Source organism: Gossypium arboreum, chromosome 13, assembly GCF_025698485.1.
Source record: "Gossypium arboreum isolate Shixiya-1 chromosome 13, ASM2569848v2, whole genome shotgun sequence".
In the NCBI taxonomy this organism is placed as follows: Eukaryota; Viridiplantae; Streptophyta; class Magnoliopsida; order Malvales; family Malvaceae; genus Gossypium; species Gossypium arboreum.
The window spans coordinates 17,165,855-17,188,869 of NC_069082.1; the positions used below are offsets into that span (position 1 = coordinate 17,165,855).

At 37.0% G+C, this 23,015-nt stretch overlaps 1 long non-coding RNA gene across 1 annotated transcript; it reads left to right on the plus strand.

The window, feature by feature from the left end:
- Window positions 1–19,722: 19,722 nt before the first annotated feature.
- Window positions 19,723–22,049, plus strand: LOC128286548 (uncharacterized). The gene is made up of 3 exons (XR_008277154.1): window positions 19,723–19,826; window positions 20,761–20,830; window positions 21,998–22,049. It is a non-coding gene; the product is annotated as an uncharacterized LOC128286548 (long non-coding RNA).
- Window positions 22,050–23,015: the final 966 nt, after the last annotated feature.

Sequence of the window (23,015 nt, forward strand, 5' to 3'; positions counted from 1 at the left end):
AAGGGGGTAAAACAACACTGTTTTGGGGCCTGGAGCACTGGCCCAAAACAACATCGTTTCAATAGGCCTATTTAACTCAAATTTTTTTCAAAAAAGTTCATTTCCGCACTATCTAAAAAAAAACTAAAATTTTTTATTTTCTCTCCAAAAATCCTCTCCCCTTTTCTAGAATCCGGCCATCCTCCGGTGAACTGCCACTGCGTCGACCATCGGTTACCGGTGACTACACCGCCGTCTATGGCGGCAGGAAAATCAATTGTTTTTCTTTTTCCTCCAGCAATCGAAAACAGTTGAACCTTCTCTCCCTTTTTTTTGTTGTTATATTATATATGTATATGTTTAAAAAAATTTGAGAAAGAAAAAAGTAAGAAAGAAAAGAAAGAAAGAAAAATAATAATAAGTAAATAAACATTAGTCTGATTCTATTTCCTTTTCTATTTTGCTTCGTTTTTTGTGAAATTTTGTTGTTTGACTCGATTTTCTATGTGTGTTTTTTTTTTGTATTCAATCTCGTAAAAAAGTTACATTCGTATTGAGGATTTTATAGCCCAATTTACAACTTGCTTTTGCTAATGATTATTTTTGCTTCTTTGCAGGTGCAAATGGGTGGTGGAGCAGGTGGGCAGTGGCGGTTGCTAGTGGTTGTGGCAGAGGCTAGGGACTAGGGCGACACATTAGGTTTTTTTGTTTTTCTGTTTACTTTTATTTTTGGCTGCTTTTTTTTCTTTGTAATTGGGCTGCAGTTTTTTTTCTTTTGTTTTTTTATTTAATATTTTGGCCCCGAGCGAAATAGGCCTGTTATAGCTGCCCCTCTTTGCTCATTGTCGTGTGACGAGAATGGAGCAAAGACCTTAAAAAGGGCCAATTTTGCCTAATCTGGCTGAATCTCGACTTCTTTAGTGTTCCTCTTCTCAAGTAGCCTCATTCCAACCCACTGCATCTTCAGAGGTATAGGAATTGTTGCTTCGATCGATTCCACTACAATCTTCAAAGAGATAAGACTTGTAGCTTCAATTTGCTCCACTGCAACTTTAGGGAAATGAGATTTGTGGCTTCAATCTGCTCCACTGCAACTTTGAGGAGATAAGATTTTCCATCTTCAGCCTGCTCCACTGCAATTTCAAAGAAATAAGACTTGTAACTTCAATCTGCTCCATTGCAACTTCAGGGAGATAAGACTTGTAACTTCAACCTGCTCCACTACAACTTCAGGGAGATAAGGCTTGTAACTTCAACCTGCTCCACTATAACTTCAGGAAGATAATGTTTATAGCATTAATCTGCTCTACTACAACTTCAGAGAGATAAGATTTGCTATCTTTGATCTACCTCACTGCAACTTCAGAGAGAGAAGATTTGTAATTTGTAGCTTTAATTTGTTCCACTGCAACTTCAGGGAAATACGATTCGCTATCTTCAATCTACTCCATTGCAACTTCAGGGAGATAAGACTTGTAACTTCAGCCTGCTCCACTGCAACTTCAAGGAGATAAGGTTTGTGGCTTTAATCTGCTCCACTACAACTTTAGGGAGATAAGATTTGCTATCTTTGATCTACCCCACTGCAACTTTAGGGAGATAAGATTTGTTGTTTATAGCTTTAATCTGTTCCATTGCAACTTCAGGGAAATAAGATTTACTATCTTCAGTCTGCTCCACTGCAACTTCAAGGAGATAAGACTTTTAACTTTAACCTGCTCCACTATAACTTTAGAGAGATAAGGTTTGTGGCTTCAATCTATTCCACTGCAACTTCAGGGAGATAAGATTCGCCATTATAACTTCAATCTATCCCACTACAACTTCAAGGGTATGGGATTTGTGATTCGTCTGGTCTATCAACCATTTTCTGGGGAACATGACCTGTAGAATCCATCTCATGGGCCTATTTATGCCAAGTGATTAGGATGTCATGATATAAATGAATCAAATGCTAGTAACTAGATATGTATGAATAATATTTGCATGAATGAAAAATGTCATTTTTCAAGAATGATCCCTTTGTATTGCTTAGGTTGTCATCGCTTATTGCTCATTGAGGTTCTGTCACTGATGTGTTACCATGCATTCTTGTTTAGTTGGTATCTTTGGCAAAAAATCTGAAGAAATAGTCACAATTTAGACTATTCTTTCTCAAATTTATGCAACTCTTAGGTTTGGTTAGTTCTAACTAGTGGTCCTTGTTCAGGGCCCTATACTATTTAGAAGCTTTCCAGAGCAATATGAAAAACTCCTTTTACGTGAATATTATGAGTCCATTAATTATTATTTCAATTAAAAAAATGCTTGAAAAAGATTGTAACAATGGACAAGATTGAAATTTATTAGAAGCAAAGCTCGAAATGAATGGAATTAATCAAAATAGCAAAGTTTGCTAAAAAACAAAGCGGATAAGATGAAAGTCGGTGCCCCAGATATTGCAACATGAGCTTCTCTGCACAAAACTTCTTGAGCACCATTTTGAGCTCAATTATGTGTTTAGGGGATCTAGAGTACTTTGTCGATGCCCCAAGATGTAACATTATTCTTTCTAAAGAGGCCAGACCATCACATGTTCAATCTTCAATCCAAATTTGAGCTGCCTCTTTCCAAGTTTTCAACTCAAATCCCTTTGGTCTCAAGGCACCCTTTGTGAGTTTTCGCCTTAGCCTCTCCTCTTCCTTTTTTTTAGGTGAAGTATTTCTCGACTGAATCTAAATTCACTGGATTAGGCAGGTTCTTGCCATCCATTTCGGTCAATATCAATGCTCCTCCAGAAAAGGCCTTCTTTACCACAAAAGGTCCTTCCCAGTTTGGCATCCACTTTCCTCTGAAGTCTTTTTGTATAGGAAGGATTTTTTTCAATACTAGGTCTCCCTCATGGAATTCTCTGGGTGAACATTTTTTTTTGTATGCTCGCATCATTCATTTTTGGTACATCTGACCATGATGGATGGCTTTCAACTTTTTCTCTTCAATCAAGTTTAGCTGATCATATAGGGATCAGATCCATTCTGCTTCATCCAACTTATCCAACTTCAATTCTGACAAAACCCAGAGAGAAGGAATCTCAACTTCAATGGGCAAAACTGTAATAGTCTGATTTAGACCCTAGTCAGAACAGTGGTTTCGAGACCACGTAACCGATTCTGAAAAATATTTTAATATTATTTTCTATCTGTGATATGTGAATTTATATTTGTGAAGTTTCTGTGATTTAATTTGTCTGTTTCTATGATTAATTTGCAAAATGGACCTAATAGCGTAAAGTATAAAAGCAGTGTGCTAAATATTAAAAGTACCAATTTGATTTGACATATTTAAGTAAGAGTCCTTGCATGTCAAATTTACCATTTATGTTAATGGTGGACAATTATGGACATGTTAGGTAAATTTTAATGATTTAAAACTAAAGGATATTATGGTCATTAGCATATTAAACATATGTTAAATAAAATATAACATAAAATAATGTCCAATTTATCATTTTCATGGCCGAATGAAGCAAGGAAAAGAGCTAAAATGGGGTTTTGATATTCGACATTTGTAATCCTTGATTAAGGTTTGTACTTTGGTCCGTTTTTGCTAATTTTTACATTTCTGTGATCGTTGTTTCGTGTTCTTCAAAACCCATGTCTGAATTTTTGTTGAAGATTATGAAATGTGCCATTGATGATTATATGAGCTTTGTAATGTTTTTATATGGATTATGAAAGATATATGTGAGATTATCATGTTTTGTTCTTGAATTTTTAATGGAATAGAGCTATTTGGGCTAATTTGTGAAAATGAGGTTTTGAAGGACTAAATTGTGAATTAAATATGTTATTTGGGCTTGTATGGAAGCTATGTATATTCGGCCAAGCTATAGTATTGGTAAATTTTGCATATTTTTTGATTTTGTGAAAAATAGACTAAATTGTCAAAGTGTGAAAATGTAAGGGCTAAAATACAAAGTGCCCTAAATATGTGTTCATGGATTATTTTGCATGAAATGAATGATTGAATGGTTGAATTTGAATTTTATTAGATCAAGAACAAAGAAAATAGGACTTAGATCGAGGGAAGTCCAAAATAGTTGAATAGTCGACTAGTTTCCGTCCGAAATTTGTACGAGGTAAGTCAAATTACAATTACGTATTAAATTGACTAAATTCTGAGCATACAAATTGTAATCTGTATTTGATGGCCTTGAGAGCCTGATGAATAAATTTTGAGTAAACTTCGATAACATGCTAGTATCTGAAAAGCTCTGTATGTTCCTAAAAGAACGTTGACATTGATCTGAAATATTGTGTAAGACCGTGTCTGGGACACAGGCCTTGATTTGAGATTTACGTGTAAGACCATGTTTGGAACATCGGCATCGTATCTGATTTCATGGAAGACCCTATCTGGGACAGAGGCATCGATATTGAATTACATGTAAGACCACGCCTGGGACGTCAGCATTGTACTAGTTTATGAGTATCTGTATCGTTTCTGAACTGTCTGATGATAGAGTACGAGATATGAGAATGAATATATGAAATGTATAATCTATACAAGTACGTTTGTATCATAGTAAATTTCTTAATATGGAAGACTCTGTTTCTGTGAAATAATGAATGCGAAGTATGTATGAAATCATGGAAATGAAACATGACATGTATACAAGCAAATGGACATGGTTAGGCTCATGAACTATTCTGTAAAATGGTTATGAATTCTTGCTATTGATTTGTACTTTATATGATTTAATAGTTAAACCAATTGTATTTGGCTTACTAAGCTCTTTGTAGCTTACTCGGTGTGATTTCTGTCTGTTTTACAATTATCGTAGCCATTGAAGGCTCGGGGATAGTCGAGGAATTGTCACCATTCTATCGAACTCATTTTGGTACTTTTGAAAGTGTAAATATGATTAAATATGGCATGTATAGGGTATAATGTCTATGTATTTAAGCTTTGATATGCATATATGTAATGCCATGAGAGTTGGCTAGCAAATGGTATGTTTGTGCTTAGTTTTGGTAAATGAATTGTGATGCCAAATTGTGTATGTGTAACATCTCAAAATAGGGCCTAGTCGGAATGGTGGTTTGGGACCACAAATCCGAGGCTAAGAAATTATTTTATTAATATTTTTGGTGTCATAGCATGATTATATAAGTGCATGAAAATTTTGGTGAATTAATTTTGCCATTTGAGTGCTTAATTGCGAAAAAGGGGCTAAATCGCATAAAGGGTAAAAGTTATGTTTTAGTACTGAAATGTGTTAAATGCTCGGAAAACCAAAATTGGGGGTCTTTAAGGTGCAATAAGACCCTTAATTAAAGCATGGCCGGCCATAAGGGGGGACAATAGAGTTGAAAAGTTAAAATTAGGAGCATGTTAGGTGTTTTAAATGGTAAAAGAATAAAAGAAAAGAAAAAGTTGTCAGCTTTTTATTTCTTCATCATCTTTCACCAAAAATGGCAGCAAAGAATGGGGGTTTTGAGATTTAAACTTTTAGCCACTTTAAACCCTAACAAGGAAGTAATCTTTGGTTATTTCTTGATAATTTTTACATTTTTGGAACCCCTAAAGCATAAGCTTTCAAATAAGGGGTCTAGTTTGCAAAATGATAAAGAGTCTAGGGTTCTTCCATGGATGTATATGTGTTGTTTGCTGAGTTTTTATGGAAGAATATGAGTTGCAGTTGTCTAATAAACAACTTTTGTGAAGGAAATTTGCATGAGAATACCTTAAAAAGGTTATTATGCAAAGTTGTAAAATGGGTTGTTAATGTGTGTAATAATGATTTTTGTGAGTTTCCATAGTTATGAAAATGGTTTATCTAGGCTTGGACAATCAAGAAATTGAATAAAACTCATTTTATGAGCCTAGGGGAAAAAATGTAATATTGACAAAGTTTAAGGGTAAAATTATAAATTTTCCAAAATATGATTTTTGGGTCAATTTGAATAATGTGGGTCCTAAATAGGCTATATTTGAAATGATAGATCAAGGAAAATCAAGATTCGGGCTAAAATCAGGAAAATACCAAGTTGTGGACAAAATAGTAAATTTGTCGTTTTCGTATTCGAGGTAAGTTTATGTGATTTAATAAGCCGGTTATTCATGTTATTATTGTTATACATGAAATATATCTTTCTATGATTGCATTTAAATTGATGTTAATGGAAGTTTGATGGAATATGACATTTTAAATAAAATGAGCAAGTTGTATGGAAACATTGTGATATGTTATTCTTATAGCATGGTTTAATACTTAATAAACATGAAAATGAGTTGGTTTGATTGTACATTTCATGGTCATCAATGCATATTGATATACTTGATAAAAAGAGAAAATCCCGGTTGAATAAAAAGGATGTTCGATGGGTTTCTCAAAAATGAATTGCCAGTAAAAACGATCTAGCCCGGACGGGTGTTCCTTGAGTGATCAAGCCTCTCGAAGAATATGGGTGCATTAAGGCTTTAGCCCAAACAAGTAATCCAATTAGGATCTGAATTTTGCCTGGACTGGTGATTCAGATTCAAGCTCACTAGATTAATTGTCGTTGTAGGGGATTTAGCCTGGACTGGTAATCCCGCCATATTATGCGAGGTTCGCGGGAGTGCGTATTTAAAATGATCACTTGTATGATTTGACGGTAAATGAGATATCCATCGAGATTCCGAGAAATTCAACGGGATAAATATGAAAAATGAATTAAAAGGTTCCTGTCATGTTGAACTCATTCATGTTACATGGTACTATTATGATGCATATGAATCGTCATGTTTGGATGAGCGCTGTGCTAAAAGATAGCACAGGTAAGTACTTGAAACTCATGGATATGTATTGGACATGAAAAATGAAATGGATATGTAGTAAGAATGTAAATGAATGAGTGATATATATGAGAATAATTTTTGTGGCAATCCTATGATGGTTATCATTTTGTGGCATTAAAACAGCTTGTACAACATTAGTAGTCCTACTTTGAAAATCCACTAAAACTAGTGAAAGTCAAATTAAAGGTTGAATAAAATATTTAGTTAAAGCTTATAAAGTTAGTTTCTTATAAAGGAACGATGCAAGTAAAGGAATCTCATATTAGGAGATATTCGAATTTTTGTAAAATAGGGTCAGAGTGATTTCACGCTCCCTTGTCTCAAATTTGGAAAATTTTTAAAAATTGTATATAAATAATTATGGATCATACTTTATATTCTTGAAATCTTTAGTGAATCTATTTTCAATGAAAATAGACAGAAACATTATCCAAGTCTCGTAATATGAGATAATAAATCTTTAGTGACAAAAGATCAGAACTATTGAGTAGCGAAACAGGGGTAACTTTAATGAATAAACTGTACTAATTGGCTAAGAAAATTTTTTTTAAAATTTTATGGTAAAAGGATATGTGAGTCTAGTTTCTGGGAAAATTAACGGATCTTGATTTGGAGTTCCATAGCTCTAGATATAAATAATTTAGTGATTGTGACTTGAGAAAATAGCATGACTGGACTATGAATAAATATGAGAATTTAGAAATAGCATGTTAATACATTGCTTATTATTTTTCAAGCGAGCTTGCTAAGCTTAATGATTACTCCCTCTCCATTTCTTTTAGTGTTGTCAGGTCGGCTCGGGGTTGAAGATCGGCGGAGACAGCGTCACACTATCAAGTCAACACCTTTGAAGCATTGATACATATGTTAGGAATATCAAGTGAGTGGCATGTATAGGGACTTAGTTCATGTTATGTGTCATTATAATTTGGTCAAATGAAATGGCCTATGCTGAGCTATTAAATATGGCTCATATTAATTATAGCTTGTAACCTATTTATTCATAATATGTCTAATGTTTAAGATGTGATTATGTGGGTTTGCTATGCACGGTTGGTAGTATGACATGTGTGTTGGACATATGCTCTTAGACCATCAGAGATGGTCATAGCCATGAGAGATGGCTTACATTGACTTTATTATCATTCTTATGTATGCTAATGTCTTGGTTGTGGTTCACAGCCATAAGAGTTGGCTAAATATGATATTTATGCGTGATAAATAAAGTTAGGTGGATGACATGCTATTGCATGATTGAGGTTGGTTTAATTGCATTTATATGCTTGATATTGTGCCTTGAGATGTTGTACGAACATGTATATGTGAGGGTGACAAAATGGCTTGGAAAATAGCCCTGTATTGTCCACACGGGTAGACACACGGGTGTGTGTCTAGGCCGTGTGTGACACACGGCTCACTCCCATGGGTATGTGTTATGGCCATGCATCCCCTGCACTTAAAATTTTTTAAGTCATTGTTGTACACGAGCAGGCCACACAGGCCTGTTCCATGGCCGTATTTTAAAGTCAGTGTTGCATACGGGCTAAGGGCACGGACATGTCCTAAGCCACACGGGTGTGCGTGACCACATGGTCCATACCCACATGGGCGTGTGGAGCCTTCAAGCATGAATTTTCCAAGTTTTTCTTGAGCCCTCAATTTAACCCCGAACCACCTTGAATGTATTTTTTGGGCCTCTTAAGCCCAATTAAGGGAAATGTAACACCTTGAATTTGGGACCTAGAAGAGTTGGGTTTTGAGTCTGGGATTCGGATAGAAGAAAACCTGAATAATTAAGAAGTTTTAAATATTATCGTTTAAGAACAAAAAATTTTGAATTAAATTACTACTAGAAAATTTTTACTATATTTATTATTACGGATATTATAATTTTTATGATTAGATATATTTATAAAATTATTATTATTAGATAGGAATATATATATATATATATATATATATATATATATATTTATAAAAGTATTGTTGTTTTGGTTTTAAAACTCTAGGAAAAAAATTGTTTAATTTTTGCCTCATAGAGGGAATCTGGGCATAAGGCTTATAAAATAAATTGGGCAAGACTGGGCATGAAGAAGCGTACCTGGCCTGTGACAGCCCTAATGTGACCCTAGTCGGAAAGTGGTTTTGGGACCACAAAACCGAGTCATAAAGATAATTAACCGTCATATTTGATGCTTATTATATGTATATATGCATGTGTGAAAATTTCATGTTTGAATTTTGTTAATTGTAAGTGAATTTTATTAAATAGGACTTGTGTGAGAAAATTTAGAAATGTGCTAGGCAAATGTTAAAGGAACTATTAATGCATGTTATAAAAATGATGGGTTTGCATGTCAAATTAACCAAAAAATCAAGATGGTGGCCGGCCATGCTATGGGTTAAAGCATATTATAAACATTTTGTGTTAATGTTTTATGTTAGAAATAATAAAATAAAAGGTTAGTAATAAAGTAATGAAAAGGGAGGGGTGATGAAAACAAAGTTGTCTCATCCATGCTCCCCCATTGCCGTGACTTGAGGAAGGAAGAAGAAGAGGATTCTCTTGCTTCATGTTCAGTTGGTGGATGTTTAGGAAGAGCTCAAGAGCCCAGAGGATCAAAGTTGGATAAGGGAAAGGAAAAAGTGATCGAATAGCTGTCGAAATCGTTCGACAACATCCAAGGTAAGTCTTCGAGTAATGAAACTTAGTTTATGATTTGATTAAGTCATGACATATAAGCATAACAAATAAACGGTGATATAATGATTCTACTTGAATTATATATTGAGGTGATTAGTTTATACGTATGCCGGGTAGCCGAATGTGTATAGAGATCATGTTATAAAGCCAATCAAAATCATGCTCTTTGTATGTGGCTATTGAGCCGAAATTGGTAAGGTTTGATAAGTGTCTTGTGTTTGAGCTTTAGTAATGAAAATGAAATATGGATGTGTCATAATTTATTGATATTCGTGCATGATTATTCAAATGATATCCGGGCTAAGTCCCGAAGGCATTTGTGCTAGTGACTATATCCGGGCTAAGACCCGAAGGCATTTGTGCGAGTTGCTATATCCGGCTGCATCCCGAAGGTACTTGGGTTTGGAAGAGAGCGACCTTGCTGTAATAATTTCAATTAATACGCTCATAAAATCCAAACGATAAGGTATGTTTTGTATATGCTTCGGAAAAGTCGATTCCCATTAAATAGTATTCGCTCAATTGATTAACGAACTTTCAGCCTTTAGTTAGGTTTGATACCTTGTTTATGAATATATTGATTGAAGCGTGGAGTAAGTATGATTTTGAGAATATGCATATATGAAATTATTCATTTAGCCATATGAACGTTATACTTTAGTCGTAACTAATTTCATTACTCAAAACTTACTAAGCATTAAATGCTTATTCTGTTTTTTTGATTCTCTGTTTTATATATTTTGTTCGTCAACTATCGGACTCGGGATTGTCAAAGTCGAAGTCGTCCACACTATCTAAGCCCTTTTGGTACTCTTTTAGTTAAACTTTGATAACGGCATGTATAGGATTGACCTTCGTTGTTAATTAAGTACCTTTTTGGTATTGTATATATTCGGTTGGCCATGCGAAAATGGCTTATATATTTTGAGCATAGCGTTATAATCATTTTGTATATATATATATGGTTATTGAGAAGTGTGGAAATGCGTGGCAATGATTAGCCATTGGAATGGTTAATCACGATCATATTTGGTGCTATGTATGTTAAATGGCTAGTTGATTCATGGAAACTATGAAATAGGTAAAATCTGCCTTAAAATAGATGCTGACAGCAGCAGTGATGTGAGTTTGAAAAATCATTAAAAATAGTAGAAATGTAATTAAATAATGAATAGATTCTGTAATTGAACCTTGATGAGTTTAGTTTCATATGGAAGAAGAGAAACGACCATATGAGCCGTATTTTATGAGATGTTTAAGTTTTCGTGAAATAGGGCCAGAGCGATTACTGGATCCCCTGTTCTGACTTTGAAAATTTACCATAAATTAACCAGAGACAATTAGAAGTCATGCTTCATATGTATAGATTCCTTCTTGAGTCTAGTTTCATTAGAAACAAACGGAATAAGTATTGAAGCTCTGTATAGGGAGATATCTAAGTCGTAATGCATGAAGGTCAGAGTAGTAGAACCCTAAAACAGGGGAGACTTTAACTAATAAACTGTACTAATTGGCTTGACCAAAAATTATAGAAAAAAATATGTAGATGGATATATGAGTCTAGTTCAGGGAAAATTTATGGAATCAGTTTTCGAGTTTTGGAAACTCGAGATATGATTTTAGGGTGTGATGACACGTTAGCCGACTTATGTCCGAAATTTTAAAATGAACTGTGTAAATAAATGAATTAAGTTCGTTAACACCTCGTGTTCGACTCCGGCAACGGTCTCGGGTGCGGGGCGTTACAATTTTATGGGTATCATAGCTACGGTTTAGTTGATTCTAGGACTACCGTAATACGTTCGGGTCTAGCTATACATGCCATTGTGTGTTGATTTGATAGTGTGGCGATTTCTGACAGTTAAAAATGTGGTTATTTATAGTAATGGATCCCGATCCCAACCGAGCGGTAGCTGATGATCTTGAGAGTGTAGCGCCTACTCCCGCACAAGGACGGCGCCGGTGGACTCTCAACCTATTGCTAGTAATCAGAATGATGAAGCTAGACAGGCTTTTTATAGCGTGATGAATGATTGGTTCAACCAATACATTCGAACTAATACGGCAGTTCCACAACCCCTATTTCTGACTAATACAACCCCCCACTGCGATACCTCCGAATCGACTAGATAAGGTTAAATAAGCCCCAGTTGATAGAATCGAAAACAGAGGCTCTTGAATTTAAAGCTACAGACAATGACGATGCCGAGCAAGCTGAATTTTGGTTGGACAACACTATTCGGTACTTGATGAACTATCTTGCACACCGATGAATGCCTAAAGTGTACGATCTCCTTGCTACGTGATTACGCCTACTATTGGTGGAATACGTTGATTTCTATTGTGCCCAGAGAGCAAGTAACTTGGGAGTTTTTCCAAACCGAGTTTGAAAAAAGTATATCACCCGAGATTCATTGATCAAAAGCGAAAAGAATTTCTTGAACTTAAACAAGGTTCCATGTCGGTTCTCGATTATGAGCGAAAGTTTGTAAGGCTTAGATGCAGCGAGAATGCATTTCTTTAGAAGGCGTGATGTGTAAACGTTTGAAGATGGACTGAACAATGATATAAAGCTGTATGTTGGCATTTTAGAAATCAGAGAATTTGTGGTACTTGTTGAGCGAGCTTGCAAAGTCGAAGAGCTCGATGAGGAGAAAAGAAAAGGCGATATGGGAGCAAAGGAGTTTCAGAAGAGATCTTTGGGAAAGCCCTTTCAAGATCATCGAAGAAATTTAGAGATGATTTAGGCCGATCTAGAGACACGTCGGGCTTTTCTAGACGAGACCGTGATCGACCCGTGAGTACGAGTTACTTGATCGCCGATGTTGGAAATGATCGTCGAGGCGAATAGAGTGCGATATTGTGGTAAATGGCATTCGGGAGTTGTAGATTCCATGACCGCTCTGTTACAAGTGCGGATCAGTTGACCACTTTATTAAAGATTGCCCGAGATTGTGCGAGCAGAATGTAAATCGAGTGGGAAAGCGGGTGCTACTCTGCTCGAGGTAGACCATCTAAAAATACGGGAATGCTAGTGGCGGTCGAGAGGATCTAGAGATGTTACCACCGGATTCGAGGCTCGTGCTCTGCCGAGCTTATGCTATACGTGCACGCGAGGATGCTTCTTCGCCTGATGTTATTACCGGTACATTCACTCTATTTGATACTAATGTGATTGCATTGATTGACCCTGGTTCTACTCATTCTTATATATGTGAGACTTTAGCATCCAGTAAGACTTTACCTGTTGAGTCTACTGAGTTTGTTATTAGATTGTCGAATCCCTTGGGTCATTGTGTGCTTGTTGATAAGGTGTGTAAGAAATGTCCCCTAGTAATTCGAGGTTCCCGTTTTCTGGCGGACTTGATGCTTTTACAGTTTGATGAATTTGATGTTATTATCAGTTTGGATTGGTTGACCGTGCATGATGAGGTTGTGAATTGCAAAAGCAAGACTATTGATTTGAGGTGTGCAAATAATGAGATAATCTGAGTTGAGTCTACTGTCTTGAATGAATTGCCAACAATAATATCCTCGATGTTAGCTCAAAAATATGTGAGAAAGGGGTGTGAAGCGTACCTTGCGTACGCGTTGGATAATAAAGAGTCAGAAAAGAAACTTGAATCGGTACCAGTGGTTTGTGAATACCCGGATGTTTTTCCCAAAGAATTACCGGGTTTACCACCTATTCGGGAGGTAGAGTTTGGCATTGAGCTCGTACCTGGGACTACACCGATTTCGATAGCTCCGTATCGTATGGCACCAACGGAATTAAAGGAATTGAAAGCTCAGTTGCAAGAGTTGACGGATAGAGGTTTCGCTCGACCGAGTTTCTCACCTTGGGGTGCACCAAGTATTATTTGTGAAAAGAAGGACGGAACCATGAGGTTGTGCATCGACTATCGTCGGTGAATAAAGTGACAATAAAGAATAAATATCCGTTACCACGTATTGATGATTTGTTTGATCAACTAAAGGAGCCTTAGTGTTTTCAAAGATAGATTTGAGATCGGGCTATTATCGATTCGAATTCGAGATTCGGATATACCCAAAACCGCTTTCGAGCGAGATACGGTCACTACGAGTTCTTAGTGATGCCGTTTGGGCTCACTAATGCCCTCGCGGTATTTATGGATTTGATGAATCGGATCTTCGACCGTTTTGGATCGGTTTGTAGTTGTGTTTATCGATGATATTTTGGTCTATTCGAGAAATGAAACCGATCATCTTTGAACACCTAGGATTAGTCTTTGCAGATTTTACGGGATAAGCGGTTATATGCTAAGTTCGATGAAGTGTGAGTTTTGGTTAAGAGGTGAGCTTCTTGGGTCATGTGGTATCTGATCGGGTATTCGAGTTGATCTGAACAAAATTTCAGCCATACTTAGCGGAAGCCCCGAGAAATATTCTTGAGGTTCGGAGCTTTTGGGACTTACCGGTTACTACAGACGGTTTGTAAAGGGTTTCTCGATGATAGCCACACCAATGACGAAGCTACTTCAGAAAGATGTTAAGTTCGAATGGTCAGAAAAATGTCAGAAAAGTTTTGATCAACTAAAACTTACTTGATGAAGCTCGATGCTAGTGCGACTGAATCGAGCAAAGAGTTTGTCATTTGATGGCGCATCCTTACTTGGGTTGGGTTGTGTATTGATGCAAGAAGGTCGAGTTATAGCTCATGCGTCGAGACAATTGAAGCCACATGAGAAAAATTATCCAACCCATGATCTCGAACTAGCTGCCATCATATTCGCTTTGAAAATATGGCGACATTACTTATTTGGTGAGAAGTGTCATGTATATTCGGATCACAAAAGTCTCAAATTTGATGACTCAAAGAGACTTGAATCTGCGACAAAGATATTGGCTCGAGTTGTTAAAAGATTATGAGCTTGTCATTGACTATCACCCGGAAAAGGCTAATGTGGTTACGGATGCTTTAAGTCATAAATCACCGTTTGCTTTATGAGCGATGAATGTACACCTGTCTGTTCTATCCGACAATGTGTTAGTAGCAGAATTAAAGGCCAAACCATTGTTGATTCACCAAATTCGTGAAGCTCAGAAATTCAATGATGAATTGGTTGCAAAATGGGCTGAATGCATTTCGAATATGGAATCAGAGTTCCAAATTGATGATGACGATTGCTTGAGGTTTAGAAGTCGTTTGTGTGTTACAAGAAATTTAGAACTTATTTCGATGATTCTGAACGAAGCTCATTGTAGCCGAATGTCAATTCACCCAGGGAGTACGAAAATGTACAACGATCTGAGACGTCAGTTTTGGTGGCATGGTATGAAACGAGACATTTCTGATTTTGTTTCGAGGTGTTTAATATGTCAACAAGTGAAAGCGGAACATCAAGTGCCTCTGTGTTTACTTACGCGATCATGATACCTGAATGGAAATGGGATCGAGTCACCATGGATTTTGTATCTGGGTTGCCATTGTCGGCAACTAAGAAAGATGCGATTTGGGTTGTTGTTGATAGACTGACTAAGTCGGCTCATTTTATTCCCGTACGTACGAATTACTCATTGGATAAACTAGCTGAATTGTATGTTTCTCAGTTGTAAAATTACACGGGTACCTATTTCTATTGTGTCGATAGAGATCCAAGATTCACATCGCGATTTTGGAAGAAATTGCAAGAAGCTTTGGGTACCAAGTTGCATTTAGCACCGCTTTTCATCCCAGACCGATGGTCAATCCGAGCGGATAATTCGGATACTCGAGGATATGTTGGGATGTTGCATCCTTGAGTTTAGTGGTTCATGGGAGCTGTATTTACCTTTGATTGAATTAAGCACAACAATAGTTTTCAATCAAGTATTAAGATGGCACCATCTGAGGCTTTGTACCGTCGCAAATGGCGTACACCATTGTTTTGGACCGAACTCGGTGAAAGTAAAATTTTTGAGTTGATTTGATTAAAGATCTTTGAGCGAAAGTAAAGATAATTCGTGAAAGCTGAAGGCGACATCGGATCGTCGAGAAGTCGTCTGCGGATTTAAAAGCGAAGAGATATTGAGTATCGTGGGAGACAAAGTGTTTCTTAAAGTTTCACCTTGGAAAAAGATACTCAGATTTGGCCGTAAGGGCAAACTGAGTCCGAGGTTCATAGGGCCGTATGAAATATCCGAACGAGTTGGTCCAGTGGCATATAGATTGATTTTGCCCCCTGATCTCGAGAAGATTCACAATGTTTTTCATGTTTCAATGTTTCGACGTTACAGATCCGACCCTTCGCACATAATAAATCACTCCGAGGTTGAAATTCAAGCCGATATGAGTTATGAAGAAGAACCGATTCGTATCCTAGCTCATGAAGTGAAAGAGTTGCGAAACAAAAGGGTTCCGTTAGTAAAGGTGTTATGGCTCAAACAGGGGATCGAAGAAGCTACTTGGGAAACCGAGAACTCCATGAAAGAACGATACCCGGGGACGAAAATTTCTTAAGTGGGGGAGAGTTGTGACAGCCCTAATGTGACCCTAGTCGGAAAGTGGTTTCGGGACCACAAAATCGAGTCATAAAGATAATTAACCATCATATTTGATGCTTATTATATGTATATATGCATGTGTGAAAATTTCATGTTTGAATTTTGTTAATTGTAAGTGAATTTTATTAAATAGGACTTGTGTGAGAAAATTTAGAAATGTGCTGGGCAAATGTTATAGGAACTATTAATGCATGTTATAAAAATGATGGGTTTGCATGTCAAATTAACCAAAAAATCAAGATGGTGGCCGGCCATGCTATGGGTTAAAGCATATTATAAACATTTTGTGTTAATGTTTTATGTTAGAAATAATAAAATAAAAGGTTAGTAATAAAGTAATGAAAAGGGAGGGGTGATGAAAACAAAGTTGTCTCATCCATGCTCCCCCATTGCCGTGACTTGAGGAAGGAAGAAGAAGAAGATTCTCTTGCTTCATGTTCGGTTGGTGAATGTTTAGGAAGAGCTCAAGAGCCTAGAGGATCAAAGTTGGATAAGGGAAAGGAAAAAGTGATCGAATAGCCGTCGAAATCGTTCGACAACATCCGAGGTAAGTCTTCGAGTAATGAAACTTAGTTTATGATTTGATTAAGTCATGACATATAAGCATAACAAATAAACGGTGATATAATGATTCTACTTGAATTATATATTGAGGTGATTAGTTTATACCTATGCCGGGTAGCCGAATGTGTATAGAGATCATGTTATAAAGCCAATCAAAATCATGCTCTTTGTATGTGGCTATTGAGCCGAAATTGGTAAGGTTTGATCAGTGTCTTGTGTTTGAGCTTTATTAATGAAAATGAAATATGGATGTGTAATGATTTATTGATATTCGTGCATGATTATTCGAATGATATCCGGGCTAAGTCCCGAAGGCATTTGTGCTAGTGACTATATCCGGGCTAAGACCCGAAGGCATTTGTGTGAGTTGCTATATCCGGCTGCATCCCGAAGGTACTTGGGTTTGGAAGAGAGCGACCTTGCTGTAATAATTTCAATTAATACGCTCATAAAATCCAAACGATAAGGTATGTTTCGTATATGCTTCGGAAAAGTCGATTCCAATTAAATAGTATTCACTCAATTGATTAACCAACTTTCAGCCTTTAGTTAGGTTTGATACCTTGTGTATGAATATATTGATTGAAGCGTGGAGTAAGTATGATTTTGAGAATATGCATATATGAAATTATTCATTTAGCCATATGAACGTTCTGCTTTAGTCGTAACTAATTTCATTACTCAAAACTTACTAAGCATTAAATGCTTATTCTGTTTCTTTGATTCTCTGTTTTATAGATTTTGTTTGTCAGCTATCGGACTTGGGATTGTCAAAGTCGAAGTCGTCCACACTATCTAAGCGCTTTTGGTACTCTTTTAGTTAAACTTTGATAACGGCATGTATAGGATTGACCTTCGTTGTTAATTAAGTACCTTTTTGGTATTGTATATATTCGGTTGGCCATGCGAAAATGGCTTATATATTTTGAGAATAGCGTTATAATCATTTTGTATATATATATATATGGTTATTGAGAAGTGTGGAAATGCGTGGCAATGATTAGCCATTGGAATGGTTAATCACGATCATATTTGGTGCTATGTATGTTAAATGGCTAGTTGATTCATGGAAACTATGAAATAGGTAAAATCTGCCTTAAAATAGATGCTGACAGCAGCAGTGATGTGAGTTGGAAAAATCATTAAAAATAGTAGAAATGTAATTAAATAATGAATAAATTATGTAATCGAACCTTGATGAGTCTATTTTCATATGAAAGAAGCAAAACTACCATATGAGCCGTATTTTATGAGATGTTTAAGTTTTTGTGAAACAGGGCCAGAGCGATTACTGGATCCCCTGTTTTGACTTTCCAAATTTACCATACATTAACCAGAGACAATTAGAAGTCATTCTTTATATATATAGATTCCTTCTTGAGTCTAGTTTCATTAGAAACAAACGACATAAGTATTGAAGCTCTGTATAGGGAGGTATCTAAGTCGTAATGCATGAAGGTCAGAGTAGTCAAACCCTGAAACAGGGGAGACTTTAACTAATAAACTGTCCTAATTAGATCGATCAAAAATTCTAGAAAAAAATCTGTAGATGGATATATGAGTCTAGTTTCAGGGAAAATTTACAGAATCAGTTTTCGAGTTTTGGAACTCGAGATATGATTTTTAAGGTGACAGCGATGCAGTTAGCCAGCTTGTCTAGAAATTTTAAAATGAACTGTGTAAATAAATGAATTAAGTTCGTTAACACCTCGTGTTCGACTCCGGCAACGGTCTCAGGTGCGGGGCGTTACATGGCCCAATGGTTAGCATGCTAGGTAGTGGGAAGGAGAGCTGGGGTTCGACTCCCAGCATGTGCAAAAGTGTTTTATTTTTTCTTTATATCAGGGAACGACGCAGGGAAGCCTTATATATAGTTGGGGTTAAAAGGTAACACAAAGGGAAGCTCGGTCTAGTGGCAAAGGTGCTGGGAGTATGGTATAGTGCCTAGGTTCGAGGTTGGCATACAGAAAGGCTTGTTTTTATTTTAGAAGCTAGGTCGCACTAAAGTAAGGTTTAAGACTAGTTGCGACCGAGTTATGCTACAAGGACGCCTGTGGCGCAGTGGCAGTAGGGTGCTAGAAGTTCCACAAGGGCACAGGTTCGAGTTGCGTGGAAGGAAAAATTCCCTTTTTATTTTTAAGCGAACCAAAGCTTCAGCAGGTAAGGTTTATAATTAATTGTAACCTTATATTAGTAAAGGAGAAAACGTGGTGCAGTGGCCAGCAGCTCGGGCGAAGGCGCAAGGGCGCAAGGCAGACGGAGGTCTAGGGTTCGAGCTTCATCTCGTGCACGCAAGGTTGGGATTTTTGCTACATGCGTGGGGAAGGAGTTGAGGTTTGATCAGGACTCTTGGCAGCATGCTGAGGCGGTACAAACGGTGGGCTTGATCAGTTAAGAGTTTGAATGGAATTCAAACATTGAATGTGGCCAAAAATCAAGGAGCAATTCGGGGAATTGGAATTTAGGAAGAATTCCTATGCCGAAATACACTCACTCGGCCATAACTAATAAGTGCTGTATATGTAACACCCCGAATTTGGGCCTAGAAGTATTGGGCCTTGAGTACGGGTTCGTAAGGAGGTTGTATATAGGTATTTAATTGTGCAATGAAATAACACAATTAAATGTCTGCTTTGGTGGTTAATGGCCCTGAGAAGTGTTAGAGAAATCTTGGGTTCGAACTTGGGCTTTAGCAAAAATTTTGGTATTAAGTGAAAAAAAACCTAGATGCTTGGATGAGGGTTTTTAAATTATTGTGTTAAATAAATGACACAAGGAAGCTTGTAGTTTAGTGGTTGTGGCGTCATTAAGGTTGTATGGGAGCCTGGGTTCAAGCCTTGGCTCTTACAATTTATTTTAGTTTTTTTTAAGGGAACCTGGACTTTGGCCTCTAGACCTTATAATTAATTGGGGATAAAATATGACACAAAAAGCCTTGTGGCTTAGTGGCAAGTAGCGTGTGGAGCATTTAAGGGGAGGCATGGGTTCGAATCCCATGGCAAGCAAGGAGCATTTATTTTGCTAACAAGGGGCGGCAAGAGTTGGTGTTGAATTTAAACTCTGATGTTGGAGGGATCCCACATCGGGAAGCTAACATAAGAGTGGTTGCGAAGCTGGCTTTAAATAGAGGGAACCATGAGGAGAGTAAAGGTACCTTTTCTTGGCTGATGCCTTTAGCTGTATGGCGTGCTCGTTTGGGTCAGGCATCGGCTAAGAGTGCTCGGAGCATGGATTAACTCTAGTCTCCTATCAGGTTTGTATTTTCTCGCTAGCTGTAGGATGGCTACTTCGGGCCGAATGGGCCGAAAGGGGTCATGTGGGCCTAATGGGCCTACGGGCCCAATTGGATAAGTTGTTTGATTGTGTAGTAAATATTGGACTAGGCTAGGTGAATCTCATATTTGTGGCTAGATTTGGGCTAAAAGGACCATACGAGCGTGTGGGCCCATTTGGGCCGAGAATAGGCTTTAGGCCCATTCGTATTGTTATCTCTGTTTAGAATACTTTAGTTTACCAAATTACTGAAATGCCCTTGATTTGTAGAATTACCATTTTACCATCGATTTATAGAATTATCGTTTCACCCTCGATTTACAAAATTATTGTTTTACCCTCGATTTATAGAATTACCATTTTACCCTCGATTTACAGAATTACCGTTTTACCCTCGATTTACAAAATTACCATTTTACCCTCAGTTTACAAAATTACCGTTTTACACTCGATTGTGAAATTACTAAAATACCCCTGTAGGATAGAATTACCAAAATACCCTAGTTTGTAAAATTACTAAAATACCCCTAGTTTGTAAAATTACCGAAATACCACTGGGTTGTGAAATTACCAAAATACCCTCAATTTGTAAAATTACCAAAATACCCCTAATTTACAAAATTACAGAAATACCCTTGACTTTCTAAAAATTATAGAAATACCATTGGTTTACAAAATTACTGAAATACCCTTGGTTTGTAGATTTACCAAAACACCCTTGTAGGATGAAATTACTAAAATACCCCTGATAGGTAAAAAGACCGTAAAGCCCCTGTAGGGTAAAGTGACCATAATACCCTTGTATGGTAAAATGATGAATATGCCCTTATGTTTCGTATGACTGATGTGCTTAGGATTTACATATATTGATATTGGATTAGTTAAGTTTCAGTGACAGGTGGTGGTTATCGTAGGTGATTGATTATGGAAACGTTTCAACTTCAACCCTGATTATGGAAACGTTTCAACTTCAACCCATAACAGGTGTGTACTAACCCTCGTAGTAGCTTAGATTAATATCTGCTGAGAAGCCGAAATGCTAAAATACCGGCATTTCGTGAACTTGTAATGTTACGTGTGGGTATAGATGCGATAAATACGATAAGATCGGTGTTTGGATCGATGGAACGGGTAAGAACTCAATTTTGTGCACGATGGTAAGTTGGGCCTCAATGGGCTAGAATTGGGCCAAATGGGCTTTTGGGCCCATTTGGGTAAAATTGATAGAAAATAGAATTTGGAAAAGTTGCATGTTAACACGGTTAGTATTGTTGTAAAATTTGGGTTAAGCAGGCTTAATGGCCTAAATCAACATTCGTAGGGCCCATTAGGGGTTTTGGGCCCAAAAGCCCGAATTTGATAAGTGGGTTAAAGATCATTGTTTAAACACTTGGAAATATTGACAATTGTAATGAACATGGAAAACCCTGATTTTTGGTAAAATTACGAAAATACCCTTATAATATGAAAAATGATTGTTTGCCCTTGTGGGCAAGTGGTGACTTAGATTTGTGTGGTTGTGGATTTGATTGTGAATATATGTTGGTGATATGAATGACTTGACTGTGATTGTTTGATTCAAATATGGGTATGACATTCTGCATACATGACATATTGCATGGGATATGGGTTATATTGATGGAGGAAGTGCTAAAAGGGCTCGCCCGGCCATCAAAAGGGCTTTGCCCCAGTTTATCAGAACGGGCTTTGCCTTAATTATTAAAAGAGGCTAGGCCTCTAGTTATATGATAAAGCAGCTATGCTGCCAGTGGAGAGTTTGGTTGGGTGGGTTGAGTTATTCCCCACATGGAGAGCTTGGTTGGTACGGGTGGAGAGTAGCGGATGGTGGGTCAAATAGTCTCCCCAAATGGGCTTGCATACATTCATTGACATTACATGTGATATTGAAATGGGCTTGCATACATCCATTGACATTACATGTGATATTGAAATGGGCCTAAGGGCCATACCGTTTACAGTAAAGGCTTCAGCCCAGTGATATGATTTATAGAAAGGCTTCGACCCAGTATATGTCAAGACTAAATAGGGCTTTGGCCCAGATTGTACTGACATTGTGTTATTCACTATTTGTTTGTTGTTGGGGATTACACACTGAGTTTTTGTAAACTCACCCCGTTTCTAACTGTACAGGTAATCCCTAAGCTTAGATGGTTTGGAGCTGCGAGGGACTCGAAGATGGCCACACTCTTTTTACATTTCTTTTAATTGCAATAAGTAGCGATTTATTTCTTTATAAGTTTTATCTTATTAATATTATTATTTGGTTTTGGGTTGTAATAAGGCCATTTTAATTATTTTTCTGAGATTATTTTATCTTATACCCTATACTTTTCTGATAACAATATGAGTTAGACCTAGGGCGCGTTTCCAAAATGATAATTGTTTTCAAAATAACGCAACGATACAATTAATCGACTTATCAAAAATAACTACTTAAATGAATTCCAACTTGTTTTTCTCAAAACCTAACCTAGCACCAAAGTGTGGTAATGGTTGTGGGCATGTCTAGGATTGAGTCCAATCAAGAGCTTGGTACTTAAGCAGCCTTCTAGGCTCACCTCTTCTATTTCGGATACCTACTTGGTGCACAGCTTCCATTCACTTTGTTAGCTCAACAAAAGTCAGTTTATAAAACACTAAAATGAAAAATGGATTTTTAAATTTCAATGTGACATGTCGGATCCGGCCATAACGTCTGGGCAGGGTTTGGGGTGTTACAGTATATTTTGGCCTTTAGGATTCAGTTTTTTTTCTTCTTTTCTTTTCTTTTCTTTTCTTTTCATCTACTTTCTCTTCTTCTTTTCCCCCATGGCTGAATCCTTCTACTATTTTACTCATCTCCACTTTCTAATCATTTGTTCCTAAGCTTTATACACAAAAGCCGAAATCCCGAAAGCCTATATTTCTTCTGTGCAGATTCCTCCTAGCCAAACCCTCTGATTCTTCTCCATCTTGTGGCTGATTCTTTTTTCTTCTAAACCCTAAAGTTCTATCAACAAATCCACTACAAAACTCTCATATCTCATCTTCTTCACTATTTCAAAAAGCCGAAAACCCCATAGTTTAGGGGCATAGCTGAATTTTTAGACCAGAAAAGGACCGACTTCTGCTAGGGTTTGAAGGTTAGATCTACATCAGAATCGAATAA